General features: G+C 40.5%; 1 protein-coding gene across 1 annotated transcript in view; it reads right to left on the bottom strand.

The window, feature by feature from the left end:
• Positions 1–20,621, bottom strand: part of RIT2 (Ras like without CAAX 2) — a gene marked incomplete at its 3' end in the record, with an annotated part of 202,377 nt that overhangs the window by 149,010 nt on the left and 32,746 nt on the right. The gene's annotated exons all lie outside the window — the stretch shown is intronic.

The following is a 20,621-nucleotide window of genomic DNA, read 5'->3' as shown; positions in this document are numbered from 1 at the left end:
CACCCATATTTAGTCATTTACTATAAATTATATGATTTATAGATAATTTCTCATCCTCTTGACCTTTTAAAAAAATATATATTTACTTGGGTAGCTTGAAATGCTGGCCTTTTCTTTCAGTGCAACATGTAGACAAATTTCAAGTTATTGTTGTTTTGCTCAGAAATTCTTTTATCTATTCTTTTAAAATCAGACATATTTTTCTAGTGACAACAATGATGTTTAAATCATATTTAAAGGAAATACGCTAAGAAAGAATGTGTTTCCAAAGGCATATTGAAAGGCAGAAAACTAACCACATGACAATCCTAGAATCTCAGTAAAAAATTGAATTCATTACAATTTTTTTATTATTCCCAGGATTCCATCCCAGCAGTTTATTTCCTATGCATATTTTTAAATATTTATCTCAGTGGAGGTAAATATCACACAATACAAATTATATGGGTTGAACAATGGTCTCCACTACAGACACGACTTTGAACTGAACATATTTTCCTTGTCAGATCTCCGCAATGTTTTTCTCTCAACTCATTAGGCAACACATCACAATGAAGTCAAATCTGACACATTATCACACGAACATGAGTTCCAAATGTCTTTTCTATTGTATTAGAATTCCCATAAGATTAAGGAAAGAATAGGCTCTTCAGCTGTTTCTTACCCTCCACACACACACACACACACACACACACACATGCCTACACACAAATTAAAAAGCCTGATAAATGTGAAGTTACCCAAAAAGCAGAAAATCTGAAACTGAGGATATAAGCTCCTGTGGATGGGCAACAAGTAGCTCTGGTTTGCTACCAGCACCACTGAGAACATGGTCATGCAGGGAAGATGAACATCATAAAGGCAACAATATTGAAAATAAACTGTTGAAAGAACAAAATTCAAATTCTGGGACAATCATTTTCCCTTGTCAACATTGTCCAAGTCAACTCCTAGATTTATCACTCTTTTTCAATACTCTTGCAATGTTAAAATATGCAATTCAGTTGCAGTGTCAACAAAACAATGGAAAACACAACAATGGAAATAAAATGGAAAACTGTGAGTTATCTCTGAGGACAGTACTGGCTCTAGGCTTTCTGTTACTTTGACATTAAAGAAGGCTTAATAACCACTGTAAAACTACTGAAGAAGGCTTACGTGATCATGTGAATCTGGAGAGGTGTTTCTAGTTCTTGTCTCTGGTAATAGCTCTTTATCCTTGACTGTTAGGTTTCAGTTAGGATAGGGTTAATTTTCCTCCTAGTAGCTGGTGCTATGTTTTGGATTAGGATGAGAAGAGTGCTGATAACACGCTGATGTTTTAATTGTTGGAGAGCAGTGCTTACACCAAGCCAAGGACTTTTCAGTTTCTCATTCTGTCCTGCTGGTGGTTAGGCTAGGGGTGCAGCAGGAGCTGGGAGGGGACAGACCCAGGACAGCTGACCCAAACTGGCCAAAGTATATAGGGGTGGCTAGCCAGGGTGAGGGGCTGGCTGCTTGGGGATGGGCTGGGCATTGGTCAGTGGGTGGTGAGCAACTGCATTGTGCATTGTTTCATACACATTATTAGTGGTAGTACTATCATCATCATTATTATTATTATTTTCCTGTCTTAATAAACTGTGTTTATCTCAACTCACAGGCTTCACTTTCCCATTTCTCTCCCCCATCCCAGATAGTGAGGGGGGAGGGTGAGCAAATGGCTGTGTGGTGTTTAGCTGCCGACCGGGTTAAACCACAACACTATCATAAACATCTCTTTTGCCTCTGTTTCCACACCTGCAAAAAACAAGACAAATAAAAACAACAACATGCAACAGCAATGTTGAAAGTGATCACTGAGATTTACAAGATCGCTGCATAAGGTTTGGCTATGAATGCATTCGTTAATTGCTCATCTAAAAGCAGGTTAGTAAGGCCATCACATTTTTAAGAACAAACAACCAATTCCTTCAACATCCACAAGAAAGCAGAGACATGAGCTCAAACAACTTACAAAACAATTATGAGTTACTATTACTGTAGAGATGAAGAAACTAAAATATATAAGGTTGATGAAATAAATAGTTACATATCCTCTCTCTCTGTTCTCCCTCTAAACCTGACAGGAAGTTAACATCAGCAAAAAATGCACTTGTATTGTCTGACACATGTATATATGGCATTATGATGATATATTGACAACAGGGACAGGTGCAAGATATGTTTTGGGGTGAAAGGTAGCACTTCAGGCACTAAAAGAGGTGATTTATTATAGCATTTGTGTGACACTGAAAAGGTCAGAAAGCTGCAAAACACACACAAGTTCTAGAGGGCTGACTTGTATTTTCAAAGAGAAAACAACTAGCCTATTCAGGTTTGTAACTTTGGTACAAGTAAGAAATGTTAAAGCTATAAATATTAGCAACATGGAAAGACTTGAAAATGTTCTTTTTCTACAGCTGGAAAGGGATGGCTCATGATTCAGAGATAAGTTTGAGAATACTTAGGGCCCCTAGAAAAGTCTGAGTCCTACACTTTAATTCTTTTGGGATAAACTTGCTTTCATGTGTTTTGCAATACAGTTCCTTCCTTGATACTCCTGTCATTTATTCAGGTGTGAACTTAGCTGTCTTAGGGGTTTATGCATCACCTAAGCTGAATGGATACACAGAAGCCATATTTGGTGACTCTAGCTCGTTCCATGCAAAAACAGCAGCAGTTAAAATAACAAAAACCAAAACCAAGCAAACAACACAGACTGGACTTAAAGAAGGCAGAATCATTCTGAAGCTTTCTGAAGCTTAATTAATAACAGGGTATATCAGGATAGTACTGATGAGTAAAATCATTTGTTTGAACTATGAAAAAAAATCCTTAAAACCAAAAAGATCTTGTATTCAGGACATAAAAGACATGGATATGTTTAGCTATTTCTGGATTTTCCAAATTATTCTAAAAGGTTTATACATACTCAGATATCCTTAGCAGAAATAATTTTGCCTGAGGATAAGGCACTCTTCACAGAATCACAGAATTGTCTAGGTTAGAAGAGACCTCAAGATCATCAAGTCCAACCTCTGACCTAACACTAACAAGTCATCCACTAAACCATATCCCTAAGCTCTACATCTAAACGTCTTTTAAAGACTTCCAGGGATGGTGACTCCACCACTTCCCTGGGCAGCCTGTTCCAATGCCTAACAACCCTTTTGGTAAAGAAGTTCTTCCTAAGATCCAACCTAAAAATCCCCTGGCACAACTTAAGCCCATTCCCCCTCGTCCTGTCACCAGGCACGTGGGAGAATAGACCAACCCCCACCTCGCTACAGCCTCCTTTAATGTACTTATAGAGGGTGATAAGGTCACCCCTGAGCTTCCTCTTCTGAACAAACCCAGCTCCCTCAGCTGCTCCTCCTAAGACTTGTTCTCCAGACCCCTCACCAACTTTGTTGCTCTTCTTCGGACTCAGGGCAAAAATAATTTTGCCAGAGAGTAAGGCACTTTTCATTTGCTCTATCACAAGACTGGGATTTATGCTGTCCCAGTCCCTGCAGTAATTGTACTGAAATATTTTCTTTGTGGTACAGTGCCATCACAACCTTTTCCTTGAAGACAGGGGGCTTGGAGCTGGCTGGGAAACAGCAAAGGAACATGTTCAAAAGCTTGATATATTTATGACTACTGAAGACACAAAGCAACACGCCGCTTTTGGTTATAACAACTTAAATTGTTTCCTTATGCATGTCAGTAAAGACCTGGGAGACTTTTAGATGTTCGGTGAAGGAGAGGGCATTGAAGTGTTACATATCCCAACAGTGATGACACTGTTCTATGCTAATTCAGAAATGAGTCAACGGTGTTACCATAAAAGAGGAAAATTGGGTCTTTTTTGAAGGCACTTGCAGTGATATAGATGTGACAGAATGACTCATCTGTCACCAGTGTTTTAGTCAGCAAAGTCTTTGGCTCAAAGGCAAATATTTATAACTAGAAATTAAAAGAAGACAATCAAAATGAAGTAAGACTAATATATATATATATATAAAAGGATGTTAAGCCTGCTATATAAGACCTACACATGAGATCATCACTTCTGCAATGCCATTTTAACGCTAGTGTCCATCCAAATCCAACCTACTGTACAACGTGCGTTGTGGATTTCTGCTATTCCTGACTCAGAGAAGGTACAAATTAGCCAAGGCACTTGCCTAAACACACAGTTATTAAAAATCTCTGCCCATATCCACATGAAAGCGTTAACATTTTTTTGTTTGTTTGTTTTCCCACATGTAGCATATCCTTCAGCACTCCATGATAGTGCTTGGGACCTTTTCCTTTGACAGATCCTTCCATAAAGATCTCACAGGAAGTGGACCAAGATCCACTTAAATCAGTGGGGGCTTTCCCTTAGACATTAAAGGGTGTTTCATTTGATTCTTATTGTCACATTGTTCTTTTTTTCTTTTCACAATTTTGCTCAGTAGAAATAATTAAATATCTTTCAAAAGAAATTATAATGGGTGAAAGTGTGACAGAAGTGAGTGGTAAACCTTGACTTCAGTGGGGTTGGAAAGACTTAATGGTTATTTACCTTAATATTGTATAAATGAATACATTCCCTGCCTATAATTTTGGTTAGGTGTAAATATATTTTCACACCTCAGAATTCTGATGATTTTCTGAACAGAAAAAAAAATAGAAAAAATATTTATACATGAAACATAACTTTACGTTTGCAGTTTTTTTAGTACAAAAATGAACTGACTAGTGTTCCTTGTTATTATTTTGAACTGAGAAATGTCTTTTCTTTCAAATAAAGAAAGCTTTATAAACATCCAAGTGTAGAACACAGCTATCTTTCATTGAAAGGATTTGGCTGAAGAAACTGCATAGTCTAAATATAACATCTTTTGTTATAGTTTTTATCTTTTTGAACTTTGCCATCCACCTACACCTCTGATAAGTTCATAAAAGCTTCTCTGTGAGTTCAATTCAAAAGCCTGTCTAGTTCAGCACTTTATCTCCAGTAGTAGGTAGGCAGAAGACTATATGAAACCCAGCAGGTATACAAAGATCTTTCTCAATACATGATTTTCTATTGCTAGAATTCAGTGGATTAAACACTTAAAACTAGCCAGCACATATAAACCACTGTGCTGCACCCAAATTTTACATCTGAGCTACATCTGAAAGTTCCTTTGTCCCAACAGTCTATCTTCCAGGAGGATAATTCTGAATTATGCAACCACAGCTGCATGCAGCTAAGACAAAAGCAAGAAAGCAAGAAAGCAAGAAAGCAAGAAAGCAAAAAAGCAAGAAAGAAGGGAAGAAAGAAAGCAAGAAAGCAAGAGAAAGCAAGAAAGCAAAAAAGCAAGAAAGAAGGGAAGAAAGAAAGCAAGAAAGCAAGAGAAAGCAAGAAAGCAAGAAAGCAAGCAAGAAAGCAAGAAAGCAAGAAAGCAAGAGAAAGCAAGAAAGCAAGCAAGAAAGCAAGAAAGCAAGAAAGCAAGAGAAAGCAAGAAAGCAAGAAAGCAAGCAAGCAAGCAAGCAAGAAAGCAAGCAAGCAAGCAAGAAAGAATTATACAGGATCCTCAAATATATGTATAGGTTAAACCCAAACAAGTATAGGGTACATATGCCATGATAAATTATTTTCTGGCAACTGCAAATACTCTGATTTGACCCTAATGACCAAACAAGAGCAAGAGCATAATCATAATATGATATCAGCATGATAATATGTTGATATAAAGATGAACATTTATTTAAAAAGTAAAAAGGAAAAGATATATACAAAATGACTTTACCTCACAATTTGTCATCAGAATGATCTGATCCACTAGGGGGTTCATCAGTAAGAGCTGAGGAGGATATTGGTCTTGTGACTTATCTGTGGGCTCCATTTTTCTCAAGTGTAAAATGGTTGCAGTGATACTGGTCTTTTCTGTAAACCAAGTTTTGTGTTGTACTATGTAAAGAATTACACGAAAGCTAAGTGTTACAAATATATAAATATATTGCATTTTTTACTTCATATAGCTAGTCTACAATTTTGTTGATGTACATTTTTTCACTTATCAGAGAAAATTATGAATGACATCCTGACTGCAACAAGGCCAGTCAATGTGGATGTGAATTTATTGCATTTTGAAAGAGACAATATTTCAGAAGCAATTGGTAACATTATTCTCATTCTGATGTAACATTAGAACAATGTATTAATTCAAAATCTTAATACGTTTACAGTTGATGAAGATGTCTGGTAAATAGACAGGTGTTCAAGAAAGTAACGATGTAAAAATAGTATGCAGTATAAGTGAATTAAATAAAATTCTAGTTAGCGGTTGTATATGCATGTCAAAATGTATATATTTGAGAATACATCTTCATGGCTACCTCTGATCATTTTTGCTTTTGAAGTCAAAACTGGAGCACTTTTCTTACTTCAAGACATTTAGGCTATTTGTGTGTTTAAAGATAAAACTATGCTTATGTGAATTGTCAAATATGGGCACAATCTGCTAATTTGCAAAATTCAGCAATCCTCAGTGTGTTCTATTATAAAATTTTTGAATTAACAAAAATATACACTGTTGAAAATCAAATCAAATTAAACCAGAAACTGTTCTTCATAAAGTAACATACTTAGAGAAACTGTTAGGTAACAAACAAACAAACAAACAAATAAATAAATAAATAAACAAGTATATACACACACACACATATATATTTAAACACTAGAGTAAAATCTGTTTAACACACTTTTATGTTTTAAGATTTTCATATATTTAAAGTATTTATGTATAGTATATGGTAGCACAAGTAAATATGTATGGTAGCACAAGTAAAGCTGTCTACATTTTGCTTGAACAGACAGGATAAAATATGTTGGAACAAACTAGATAAATATATCAGAACACAATTTCTTAAAACCCCCAATCAAAACTAGAAGTTAAACCTCAGGAAGACCGATATATGATGGTCTCTGAATTGGTGTATGGAGTCCAACAGTCCTTTGGGGCATTTCTTTGAAGAGTCAAATCCAGTATGCCGTAAGGATAAGTCAAGTGTATTTCCCATATACAGTGCTCCTCTTCTCCTGTGTCAAAAATTCCTGCACAGCAGAATGGAGTATGGTTTTGCCTTCTTGGCACTTTGAGCACTGAATAACTTTTGGTTCTGTAACAGAGGTCATAAAAACAGAAGGCATGACTAACCAAAGAGAGATAAATAACCCAGGGAGTGGGATGAGGAAGAAAGCTTTATTATTTGCTTAAAGACTTCTGGAGCACAGTCTACAGTGAAGCCAAGTAACAAGTAGCAAACAACATGAAATGTTTATGCATGTCTGTGAAACCCTCTGTCTTTTAGTCTTTCCCTAATTTACTGTTCTAATCAACAGACCTATTTTCTGCCCTCTTGGATACTACCACCCCCCTTATGAGTCAACGTAAATCACAAACAGCTCTAGCCCTTGGCTTCACCAATGTGAAACACTATATACAAAATGAGTTACTGCAAATAAGGCAAGGGCTTGTGCCGTAAAGCTGTCACCTTTACCTCCTGGATTTTCCTTCTTAATAGACCTACACACTTTCTTGTTATCATCCACAGTAATTTTTATTCTTTTTAAACGCTGAAGCTGCTATTAGTTAGATACAAAATCATTTAGGGACAGCAAACAAAGTCATGTTTCCTTAATGAACAGCAAGGTAGACAATAACAGTTGGGAATTTTGGAGTTATTTCTGCCGGAGAGTCTGATTCTACACTCTGGTGGTAATTATAAAACTCCTGAACTCAGCTGGAGATGATCTGAATACCATGTTCACTGAGTAATCTTGGGTCACTGTGACACAGAACCAACTGTTCCAAGCTAAAAAAGGGGATTTATCTGGGTGAGTGTCTTTCTGATGCCACTGTACCTGCTTTTTACATTAAAACTTGAGTCAAATTTACCAACTATTAAACAACAGCAAAATTAACCAATCCATGTATGCAGTACAGTCTAGCATGCACAGTCTAGCAGTTTGAAGCTGACATTTGATTTACTAAGCAGGAAACCCCAGATGATTTTTGAAATCTGTTTGCATAAAATGAATAAAAGTTCACAGACAACATGATGAAATATGGCATAAAAAAAATTACATCCAAATACAAACATTCAGGCCTTATTTCAGTGGATGAGTTGGTTCAGCAGCATGACATCTTTACGGTTCTCTTTTTTCTTCTTTTTTATTTTTAATTTTACATATTTTTTTAAGTTATTGTCATTTAAGTTATGGTCCCAGTCAACTGGTGGCTAGAAAACATGACACCCATCTACAAGAAGGGCTGGAGGATAGACCTGGGGAACTATAGGCCTGTCAGCTTGACCTCAGTGCCAGGGAAGCTTATGGAGCAGATTATCTTGAGTGTCATCACGCGACACTGACAGGGTAACCAGGCGATCAGGCCCAGTCAGCATGTGTTTGTGAAAGACAAGTCCTGCTTGACGAACCTGATCTCCTTCTATGACAAAGTGACGCACTGGGTGGATGAGGGAAAGGCTGTGGATGTGGTCTACCTTGATTTCAGCAAGGCTTTTGACACCGTTTCCCACAGCATTCTCCTCAAGAAACTGGCTGCTCTTGGCTTGGACTGGTGCACGCTTCATTGGGTTAGAAACTGGCTGGATAGCTGGGCCCAAAGAGTTGTAGTGAATGGAGTCAAATCCAGTTGGAGGCCAGTCACTAGTGGCATTCCCCAGGGCTCGGTGCTGGGGCCGGTCCTCTTTAATATCTTCATCGATGATCTGGATGAGGGCATTGAGTGCACCCTCAGTAAGTTTGCAGATGACACCAAGTTAGGTGCGTGTGTCGATCTGCTTGAGGGTAGGAAGGCTCTGCAGGAGGACCTGGATAGGCTGCACCGATGGGCTGAGGTCAACTGCATGAAGTTGAACAAGGCCAAGTGCCGGGTCCTGCACCTGGGGTGGAACAACCCCAAGCAGAGCTACAGGCTGGGAGATGAGTGGTTGGAAAGCTGCCTGGCAGAGAAGGACCTGGGAGTGATGGTTGATAGTTGGCTGAATATGAGTCAGCAGTGTGCTCAGGTGGCCAAGAAGGCCAACAGCATCCTGGCTTGCATAAGAAGCAGTGTGGCCAGCAGGGCTAGGGAAGTGATTGTCCCCCTGTACTCGGCTCTGGTGAGGCTGCACCTCAAGTAGTGTGTTCAGTTTTGGGCTCCTCACTAGAAGAAGGACATGGAGGTGCTTGAGCGAGTCCAGAGAAGGGCAACGAAGCTGGTGAGGGGTCTGGAGAACAAGTCCTACGAGAAGCAGCTGAGGGAGCTGAGCTTGTTCAGCCTGGAGAAAAGGAGGCTCAGGGGCGACCTTTTCACTCTTTATAAGTACTTTAAAGGAAGCTGTCGTGAGGTGGGGGTTGGTCTGTTCTTCCATGTGCCTAGCGACAGGACAAGGGGAAACGGGTTAAAGTTACACCAGGGGTGTTTTAGGTTGGATTTAGGAAGAACTTCTATACTGAGAGGGTTATGAGGCATTGGAATGGGCTGCCCAGGGAAGTGGTGGAGTCATCATCTGTGGAGGTCTTTAAAAGACATTTAGATGTTGAACTTAGCAATATAGTTTAGTGTGGGACTTGTTAGTGTTAGGTCAGAGGTTGGACTTGATGATCTTGAGGTCTCTTCCAACCTAGACAATTTTGTGATTCTATGATTTTGAAATTCATGTTTATATTAGGGAGTGGCTCTGCTATACTAGCCTTTACTTTTAGATAGATATCTACGTTTAACCTTGGATTTGAAACACTTTTTACTTAGGTTTCTATCTTTTGGTCTCTATGTGTGGTTCACTGAAGTCAACAAATCACACTTTGAAGTGATCATCGGGTTATATCCAAAGCCCTAATGTGAATATTGAATCTTGGGTGCATGTGCTTGAGAAGGCATGCATTCATTTCTTATTTAAACTGAAAGAGAGTGAAACTAAAGGTCACAGCTGCCCACAAGTACAAGGGTTTGACTGGAGAACTTGCAAGAGATTTTATTTATGTATTTTATTGTATTTTATTTTATTTTATTTACTTGTTTTATTATTTTTTTTTTTTTTTGAGATCACTCTCAAATTAGATGCAACCTATTGCAGTATTGAAAATTTAGTTGCACGATACTTATGACCAGACCAAACATTACAGAAACCTCCTGATGCTCAGAGCACTGCCAATAACTGAGATCCACCATTTGGTCCAATTAACAGACCAAAATCAGCCAATAACCTTCATGTCTCTCATTGTGAGAGACCCATGCTGAAGAAAGACTACAAGAAGCATTGTACAACACATTGACTCACAGGTTATAAAAACAATGAAGAAATGCCTTTTGTGTCTCCTACACTAATACTTACCTTAACCCAAACCGATCAACAAAAATTCTGTTCAAGTTGCCTCTAACTGAACATAATTACATCAACACTTTGTAACTCTGTTTACTGAATGATCTCAGCACAATTTCCTGTCAGTTCAACAAGTTTCCCTTCTGAAAGCATTACTTAAGTCTCCTTTAATGCTTCAAAAATTTCAAGAATGAACTGTGTCCTGGCCACCTGCATGGAGCTAAATTTCAACTACTGACTTAGGAATAAACACTATCTCCCAGTTCTTCAAAAGAGTACTTTTTATTTTACCTTATTTTACCGTTGCAATGCTGAAGGAACACGAAATATATGTCTCGACACAAAGGGACAAGTGGCAGCATAAGACAGCTTCGATTTCTTACATCTTCCCATGATACCAAACTTCCTAAAAGTTGTCACAGAATTTTATGGTGACAAGAGGCTGAGTTTCAGCCTCATGGCACCAAAATGGAACTGTTACTTATTTTTACTATGGTTAAAATAACAATTTATGGGACATTACGTACTAGTAACTCAAAGAACAGAAATACCATTTATCTTGGGTCTACCCTTTTTATATATTCCAGAAATGTAGACAAAAATAAGCATTGTTTGTCATCTGAAGTTCTTCTTCAGCATTAATCATATGGTTGAACTGCAATGGATGCTATACAAGTGAAAAATGATTAATACTGAGTAAGTAGCTAGTGGCATCATGCAACAATATATCATACTTTTTCTTCCTGCCTAATTTTGTACTACTTAAAGAAATGTTAGGCATGGAGTGAAAAACGATGATTATCATAAAAGACAATTAAATTCTATGTTCTGACCACTTTGTAAAAGTTGCTCTGAAGAGTGCTTATGGTCCAAATTCTCATATATACACATAAATGTATATATATTTATGTGTGCATGTATACAGTTCTACTTGTACTTAAAAATATATGTATGCACACATATTTCTTTTTGCTCTGGAGTTGACATCACTCAGGCACGTCAACCTTGGCATATGAACTGCACAGTGGATTTATCATATTTAGTACACTCTTGTGTTATCTTTTAATTCTTTATATTTTCAGTGTTTCATTTTTATTACATTTTATATACATGCCTGCACACAGACATACTTATGGACATCTATACATTACACATACGTACACAGATGTAATGTATATATATATTCCAGAAGCACAGTTTATTTCTGTATTGCCGTAATGCCCCACTAGCTATTACAAAGAGGCGTAAACTGTCATATTCAGGGTAGCAAGGGAGGATAGAATTAGAGTCTATTAGTGTGCAACTAAGAAAAGAAAAAAATGTCTTTCTTCAACTCCACTGCTCTTACAGAAATCCATATTATCTGCCCAAAGGGAATGAAGATGAATTAAATTAAAATAGGCTTTATGAAGCACCACATACAGATGTCTTCCTTTAGGATTCTGTAGAACATACACAAATTATACACTACAAGCAACCACAGTAAGTCCACCCTAATTTGTATAACAAAACTCAGTCTATAGAAACCATTATTCTTTTCCTTAAAAATACAACATCCATCTCATATGCAATCATTTTAATATAATTATTTTATTTCCTGGTAAAGGAAGACATGATTTTATGAAAAATATTAGGAAAAAGTAAAAATTATGAAGTTGCACTTTATTATAAATGAAATTGAAATATTTTATGTCATCTGATCATCTCTGAAAGTATAAAATTTACATTTAACTTATGGAAGAATTTATATGGGAAATATCTTGATTGCTGTGAAATAGAATATGCATTTTGCAGGATAATAAAAATCTTAATAATCTTAAAAATCTTAATAAAAAAAGAATCATAGGTGAATTAGATCAGAATCAAGCTTCCTATACTCACAATATTTACACACCTTTCAGAGAAGTCTGTAATTCTTGGTAGAATGCACAGAATAAAAACTGAATTTAATGTGATATGAATGTGATATGAATGTTTAAATGCTAAGCAACAATTAAACAGCACTTCTTCCAGGCTCAGGATTGGTGCATCTCTAAGAGTAGGAAATCAAGGAAGGGAGGCAGGGGACCTGTGTGGATGAGCAAAGAGCTCATCAACAAGATCAGAAGAAATAGGAAAGTCTATGAAATGTGGAAAAGGAGACTGTCCTCTTGGAAGGAGTATTAAAGTGTTGTCAGGGCATGCAGGGACATGACGAGGAAGGCCAAAGCCCACCTGGAGATAAAGCTTTCAAAAGAGAAAAAGGATAATAAGAGGATTTTTTTTTAATATATAAAGAGTAAAAGGAAGACTAGAGATAATGTGGGTCCCCTGCTGAACGAGGGGACTGTCCTGGTAATGGGGGACACTGAGAAGACAGAGATACTGAATGCCTTCTTTACTTCAGTCTTTGTTTCAAAGACTGCCCCCCCCTGGGACTCCTGGACCCTGAAGGGATGAGAAAGAGTCTGAGAAATGGAGAGCTCCCCCCTGTTTGATGAGGGAGTGGTCTGGGAGTGTCTGAGTGGGATCAATGCATACAAATCCGTGGGCCCTGGTGGAATGTATCCACGCATGCTGAGGGAGTTAGCAGAAGAGATCACCGAACTGCTCTCTATCATCTTTGAAAGGTCCTGGAGAACAGGAAAGGTGCCTGAAAACTGGAGGATAGCACATGTCACTCTGGTCCTCAAGAAGGGCAAGAAAGAGGATCTGAAAAACTACAGGCCAGTCAGTCTCACCTCTGTCCCTGGAAAGGTGTTGGAACAGCTTGTTCTGGATGTATTGTGAACTGCTTGTTCTGGAAGCCATCTCCAAACAATTAGAAGAGAAGAATGCGCAGTCATGTAGGAGCAGTTATGAGGAGTAGGCAGCATGGATTCACCAAGGAGAAATCATTCTCAACCAAACTCGTTCCCTTCTATGATACCATCACCAACGAGGTAGATGGGGGAAGAGCAATGGATGTCATCTACCTTGACTTTAGCAAGGCTATCCATACTGTCTCCCGTGACATCCTACTAGCAAAGCTGAGAAAGTGTGGGATAGATGAGTGGACGGCAAGGTGGGTTGAGAACTGGCTGACTGGCCGAGCTCAGAGGGTGGTGATCGGAGGAGCAGAGTCTGGCTGGAGGCCTGTGATTAGCGGTGTTCCCCAGGGGTCAGTGCTGGGTCCTGTCTAGTTCAAAATCTTCATCGATGACTTTGATGAGGAAATAGTGTCCACCCTCAACAAGTAAGCTGATGACACAAAGCTGTGAGGAGTGGCTGACACACCCCAGATGATGTGTTAACATTCAGTGAGATCTAGTCAGGCTGGAGAACTGGGCAGGGAGAAACCAAATGAGATTTAACAAGAACAAGTGTAGAGTCCTGCACCTGGGAAGAAACAACTGCATGTATCAGAACAGGCTGTAGAGGAATGCTATGGAGAAGGACCTGGGGGTCCTGGTGGATGACAGGTTGACCATGAGCCAGAACTGTGCCCTGGTGGCCAAGAAGGCCAATGGGATCCTGGCATGCATTAAAAGAAGAGTGGTCAGCAGGTCAAGGGAGGTGATCCTCCCCCTCTACTCTGCCCTGATCAGGCCTCACCTGGAGTACTGTGTCCAGTTCTGGGCTCCCAAGTACAAGAAAGACAGGGTTCTCCTGGAAAGAGTCCAGTGGAGGGCCACAAAGATGATCACAGAATAACAGAATTTCTAGGTTAGAAGAGACCTCAAGATCATCGAGTCCAACCTCTGACCTAACGCTAACAGTCCCCACTAAACCATATCCCTAAGCTCTACATCTAACGTCTTTTAAAGACTTCCAGGGATGGTGACTCCACCACTTCCCTGGGCAGCCTGTTCCAATGCCTAACAACCCTTTTGGTAAAGAAGTTCTTCCTAAGATCCAACCTAAAACTCCCCTGACACAACTTAAGCCCATTCCCCCTCATCCTTTCACCAGGCACGTAGGAGAATAGACCAACCCCCACCTCGCTACAGCCTCCTTTAAGGTATCTGTAAAGAGCAATAAGGTCACCCCTGAGCCTCCTTTTCTCCAGGCTGAACAAGCCCAGCTCCCTCAGACGCTCCTCGTAGGACTTGTTCTCCAGACCCCTCACCAGCTTCGTTGCCCTTCTCTGGACTCGTTCAAGCACCTCAATGTCCTTCTTGTAATGAGGGACCCAAAACTGAACACACTACTCGAGGTGCAGCCTCACCAGAGCTGAGTACAGGAGGACGATCACCTCCCTAGCCCTGCTGGCCACACTGCTTCTTATGCAAGCCAGGATGCTGTTGGCCTTCTTGGCCACCTGAGCACACTGCTGACTCATATTCAGCCAACTATCAACCATCACTCCCAGGTCCTTCTCCGCCTGGCAGCTCTCCAACCACTCATCTCCCAGCCTGTAGCTCTGCTTGGGGTTATTGCACCCCAGGTGCAGGACCCGGCACTTGGCCTTGTTCAACTTCATGCAGTTGACCTCAGCCCATCGGTGCAGCCTATCCAGGTCCTCCTGCAGAGCCTTCCTACCCTCAAGCAGATCGACACACGCACCTAACTTGGTGTCATCTGCAAACTTACTGAGGGTGCACTCAATGCCCTCATCCAGATCATCGATGAAGATATTAAAGAGGACCGGCCCCAGCACCGAGCCCTGGGGAATGCCACTAGTGACTGGCCTCCAACTGGATTTGACTCCATTCACTACAACTCTTTGGGCCCAGCTATCCAGCCAGTTTCTAACCCAATGAAGCGTGCGCCAGTCCAAGCCAAGAGCAGCCAGTTTCTTGAGGAGAATGCTGTGGGAAACGGTGTCAAAAGCCTTGATACGGGGCTTGGCACATCTTCCCTACAAGGAAAGACTGAGTGACCTGGGTCTGTTCAGCCTGGAGAAGAGAAGACTGAGAGAGGATCTTATCAATGTTTACAAATATCTTAAGTGTAGGAGACAGAGGGATTTGGCCAACCTCTTTTCAGTGGTTTGTGGGGACAGGACAAGGGGCAGTGGCCACAAAATGGATCATAGAAAGTTCCATACCAACTTGCGAAAGAACTTCACCATGAGAGTGACGGAGCACTGGAACAGGCTGCCCAGGGAGGTTGTTGAGTCTCCTTCTCTGAAGATATTAAAGGCCTGTCTAGATGTCTACCTGAGCAACCTGCTCTAGGGAACCTGCTTTGGCAGGGGAGTTTGACCCAATAATCCCTTGAGGTCCCTTCCAACCCCTTCAATTCTGTGATTCTGTGAATATACAAGTAAGCAAATCTGGAAAAAAAAAAAAAAACACCTACTGACATGAAGCACCTGCTATAGGCTGCCATTAATTCATTTATCAGGTGCTTTAAAGTCCTATCTCATGAGTGTTTAAAAACAACAACAACAACAAAATTGTATTACAGCTTTTTTAGCACTTCGTTATTTTAGCACTTTGTTAGCATTGAAATAATGGTGTAACACTTACAATCAGTTCAAGCCAGGGTGCAAGTAGGTTGTCTGTAATTGTGTCTGGTTTTAATGGTCATCACAGTCATATCAATATAGCTATATACATCAGCAACTAAAGAACAAGGGAACAAGGCACATTTCTGCAGTTTGAAATTACACTACTTGCCACAGTAGCTTGTAACTAGTTTATAATAAAGGCTTTCCAAGTTGACATGATTTATTTTCTTGGCGTGCTATGTCAAGGTAGTAACTGCTGTAAACAATGACAGATGTGCAGGGATTTCATAGTTTGTGTACCATTAAGTTTATTCATCCACAACTTTATTTTGTAGGAAAAATTCTGGCAATGTCTGGTGAGGTTATAATATGACACTGATGGGAAGAAAAGATTTTCTCAAACTTAAGAGATAAAACTCTCTGATTTGCCATATACAGCAGCTTAACAGAACATCACCTGGAAGAGGATATGCAAACTGCAAACCAACCTTTGTTGTGTGTTTTTCAGAGTATAATATTCAGTTTTCTTCCTGTCCTTTTTCTCACATTGCTCAATTGGCAAACCAATATTAATGCCAAAGTTGAAAGCTATGAACCGATCATTCCTTGGTATATTATTTTCTGATTTTAATGAATCCAGAATGAGTGTGAATGCCTATGAAATACTGCTGCAGTGACATATATAGAAAAAAATAGCTAATGATACTGTTTGTATCCATTGCAAAATAAGACACATAGTTAAAGTGAAACTGAAGTCATACTTCAATAGTGGGAGGCTGCCATTCTAAAACAAAACAACACAAAGTAAAAGTACCACCTTCCTTTGTAAAGGAGCAGCAGGTTATAGACATCAGACAGCTTTCTCATCTTAAGAAAAATGTAACAGCATTGTAAAGGAAACTTATTAATAAAGAATGTATGGGAACTTAATGCACAGGAGCTGTAATTGTCCCTTTAATACATTTTGAAAAATATATCATCAGTTATGTTTTAATTGGGCATTTTTCTTGTGGTTGTTAGGTTCTACTGCAAAGCTCATGAAGATTTAGTACCTTTCCCTTATCTCCAGGTTTCGGTTTCATGAGCGACTTCTGTTTGAATTCAGTACCAACTCCTCAGACTGAGTCCTGAGGACACTTAAGTCAAACGTGGTTATTGAGGCAATGTATATGACAGTAAAAGTTGTGCTGCATAAGGAGATGTTGCATTCATGACCATTGCTTTCTGGGCTTCTCCAGCCCAGTGAGGAAGGTTCATTTGACTAATCCGTGGCAGTACACAAGGCTTGTGTACTGGGTCTGGCTGGAATGTTAACTTTCCCTACAGCAGCCCATACAGTGCTGTACTCTGCACTTGTAGCTGGAACAGCAGTGTTATCACACCAGTGTTGTGTCTACTGCTGAGCAGTGCTGGCACAGCATCGGGCCTCTCTCTAACCCTCCTAGGGGGTGGGCAAAAAGTGAGATAAGAAACATCACCGGGGCAGCTGACCTAAACCAATCAAAGGGATATTCCATACCAGATGATGTCACACTCAGCAATAAAAGTTGTAAACAGGAAGAAGGGGGAGGGTTGGGCTCTCATTGCAAAAACATCGGTCCTCCTCCCGAATGACAGCTACGTGCGTTGAGGCCCTGCTTCAAGGACGTGGTCAATCATCGCTCATTTGTGGGAAGTAGAGAGTAATTTCTTTCCTCTGCACTTCCACATAGCCTTCATTTATTTTATTTGTTTGTTTTCCTCCTTTTTTTTATTTTTCCTTTCCCCCTCCTTTTTCCCCTTTCCCTTTTTATTTCCCTTTAGTTAAATTGTTTAGTTCATAATAATCTTTATTTGATTATTATTATTATTTCCCTTTAATTAAATCATCCTTATCTCAACCCGTGAGTTATTCTTTGCTTTACTTCTCCCTCTCCTCATGGAAAAAGAGGGGGAGTGAGAGAGCGGTTGTGGGGTTTAGCTGCCCAGCACGGTAAAACCACCACAGTCCTTTTTGGCGCCCAGCGTGGGGCCCGAATGGTTGAGATAACAATAGAATTGATTAAAACGCGTACAACTAACACACTTACTTGCTAGTAACCATGTTTAGTGTCCTGTTAATAATGGCTTTGGTCACATGTCATGCAATCCCTGTCATATTCTTCTTTTTCCTATATATCCGATCCGACAAAGTGCTACAATCTGTGTTCATTTTTTTGAATTCGCTGTGCAGCCAAGCACTGACCTTGAGTTTAATCTGGAATTCAGGCTCTGCGCTGTTATCATTTGGGTCTCATGGAAACTATCTTTTAGGGAATATTCAGAACTACACTGCCTTCCTCTCCTCATCTGGATACCAGTTTATTAATAATATCAGGAATGGTACCTTTCCCTTCTTTCACAGTGGGCTAATTACAACAATTTGGGAGTATTTTGAAGATCCATGTGTAACCTATGTATTGCTATTTCTAATTCTGAATAACAGGTTTCATCTCTCTAAGATTAGTCAATTGTTTAGAAAGCTTACTTGGGAATCTGTCTCGAAACAGTCTTGTGGCGAGTAGCAAGGTGTGTGGGATGATGTTGGCAGATACCTGTCACGAGTGTCTCCTCCAATAGTTTTGAACTTCACCCCTGAGCAAGTGCTAAATCCTAAAAACTTGGTAGAATGTTTGAGAGTTGTATGTCCTGACTCTGATAATGCCGGAGAAGGACAGCTTGCAGCATTGTGCTGGGTCCTGGCTTATTCCTATCAAACACTGTTTAACATCATCCAGCAACTTGAAGAGAGGGAGGAAGTCTCTGAATCTGATGACCAAGTAACACATGCTGTGGCTGACCCAGAGGACCAACCGACTGTCACAGAATCACAGAATCACTGAATTTCTAGGTTGGAAGAGACCTCAAGATCATCGAGTCCAACCTCTGACCTAACGCTAACAGTCCCCACTAAACCATATCCCTAAGCTCTACATCTAATGTCTTTTAAAGACTTCCAGGGATGGTGACTCCACCACTTCCCTGGGCAGCCTGTTCCAATGCCTAACAACCCTTTTGGTAAAGACGTTCTTCCTAAGATCCAACCTAAAACTCCCCTGGCACAACTTAAGCCCATTCCCCCTCGTCCTGTCACCAGGCACGTGGGAGAATAGACCAACCCCCACCTTGCTACAGCCTCCTTTAAGGTATCTGTAAAGAGCAATAAGGACTATGGTATCAGTCTCCCCCATAGTCAAGTCAAAACAATGGAAACGGAGGTCAGCTCGTTTAGTAAGGGAAGAAGCCTCTCCTAAGAAGGAGGGAGAAGGGGAAATGGCAGGCACCTCTAAAGCAGAGCCATCACAAAAACAGCAGGAAGAAGAGATGGAAATCATAAAGGAATCAGAAATCACTTGATCCTTATCCCTGAGTGAGTTGTGAGAGACACAAAAGGATTATAGTCGATGCCCAGGTGAACACATCCTAACCTGGCTGCTTCGATGCTGGGATGCTGGGGCCAATAGCCCAGCAATTAGAAGGCAATGAAGCCAAGCAGCTGGGATCCCTCTCTAGAGAAATGGTAATTGACAAAGTAATTGGGAGAGGAGCACAGGCCCTCAGCCTCTGGAGACGACTCCTGGCAGCTGTGAGAGAAAGATATCCCCATAAGGACAATATTGTATATCACATAGGCAAGTGGACCACTATGGATAAAGGTCTCCAGGATCTGTGGGAATTAGCTGTGCGGGAGATGATTTATAGTGATTTGGACAATGCCCAGACACCTCAAGACCCCGATGAAGTCCAGTGCACAACATCCATGTGGCGTAAATTTGTGCAGAGTGCACCATCAGCACATGCCAGTACACTGGCAGTATTTAATTGGGATGAGGGGATGGGACCAACAGTGTATAATCTGTCCTGCCAGCTTCAAAACTATGAAGACAATCTCTCTGCTCTGTTACAGTCCTGTGTCTCAGCTGTGGAGAAACTGTCTGAAAGACTTGACCAGCTCGTGGAATGAGCATATTCCCCATATTCCCCCTCATCTAGACGGAGTGATACTTCAGCCACTAAGAATCAGCATTTGCCTGCTCAAGAGAGAGAGTACCCAAGACACACACCACGTGGCACCCTGTGGTTTTATCTGCGTGACCATGGGGAAGATATGAGGAAATGGGATGGTGTACCTACTTCAACCCTAGCTGCCTGGCTAGAAAACCTCGATGTTAGAGTACGTCATGTAGATGCCCACATGCCCAAGAGTCGCGCTACTGAAGAACATCAGAACAACGAAGAAGTGGATTGAGCTTCAAAAACTGAAGTGGCTCAGGTGGACCTAGACTGGGAATGTAAGGGTGAGCTGTTTGTAGTTTGATGGGCCCATGAAACATCAGGACATCTGGGGAGGGATGCCACTTACAGATGGGCTCGTGATTGAGGGGTGGACTTGACCATTGAGGCCATCACACAGATTACCCATGAGTGTGACACCTGTGCTGCAATCAAAAAGCCATGAAGGTAAAATCTCCTTGGAACAGGGGGAGATGGCTAGGGTTTCAATATCATGAGGCCTGGCAAATTAACTATATCGGACCACTCCCACAAACACACCAAGGCAAATGGTACATATTCACCATGGTAGAAGCAACTACTGGGTGGCTGGAAACATACCCTGTAAACCATGCCACGGCCTGAAACACTATCTTGGGCCTGGAAAGACAAGTATTGTGGCATCATGGTACACCAGAGAGAATGGAGTCTAACAATGGGAGTCATTTCTAAAACAATCTTGTTACCTCCTGGGCTGAGACACAGTATTGAGTGGGTGTACCACATCCCTTATCACCCACAAGCCTCTGGAAAGGTTGAGAGGTACAAT

Source organism: Aythya marila, assembly GCF_965140915.1.
Source record: "Aythya marila genome assembly, chromosome: Z".
Lineage (NCBI taxonomy): Eukaryota > Metazoa > Chordata > Aves > Anseriformes > Anatidae > Aythya > Aythya marila.
Note: the sequence above shows the minus strand (reverse complement) of the source record. Positions and strands in the feature narration are given on the sequence as shown.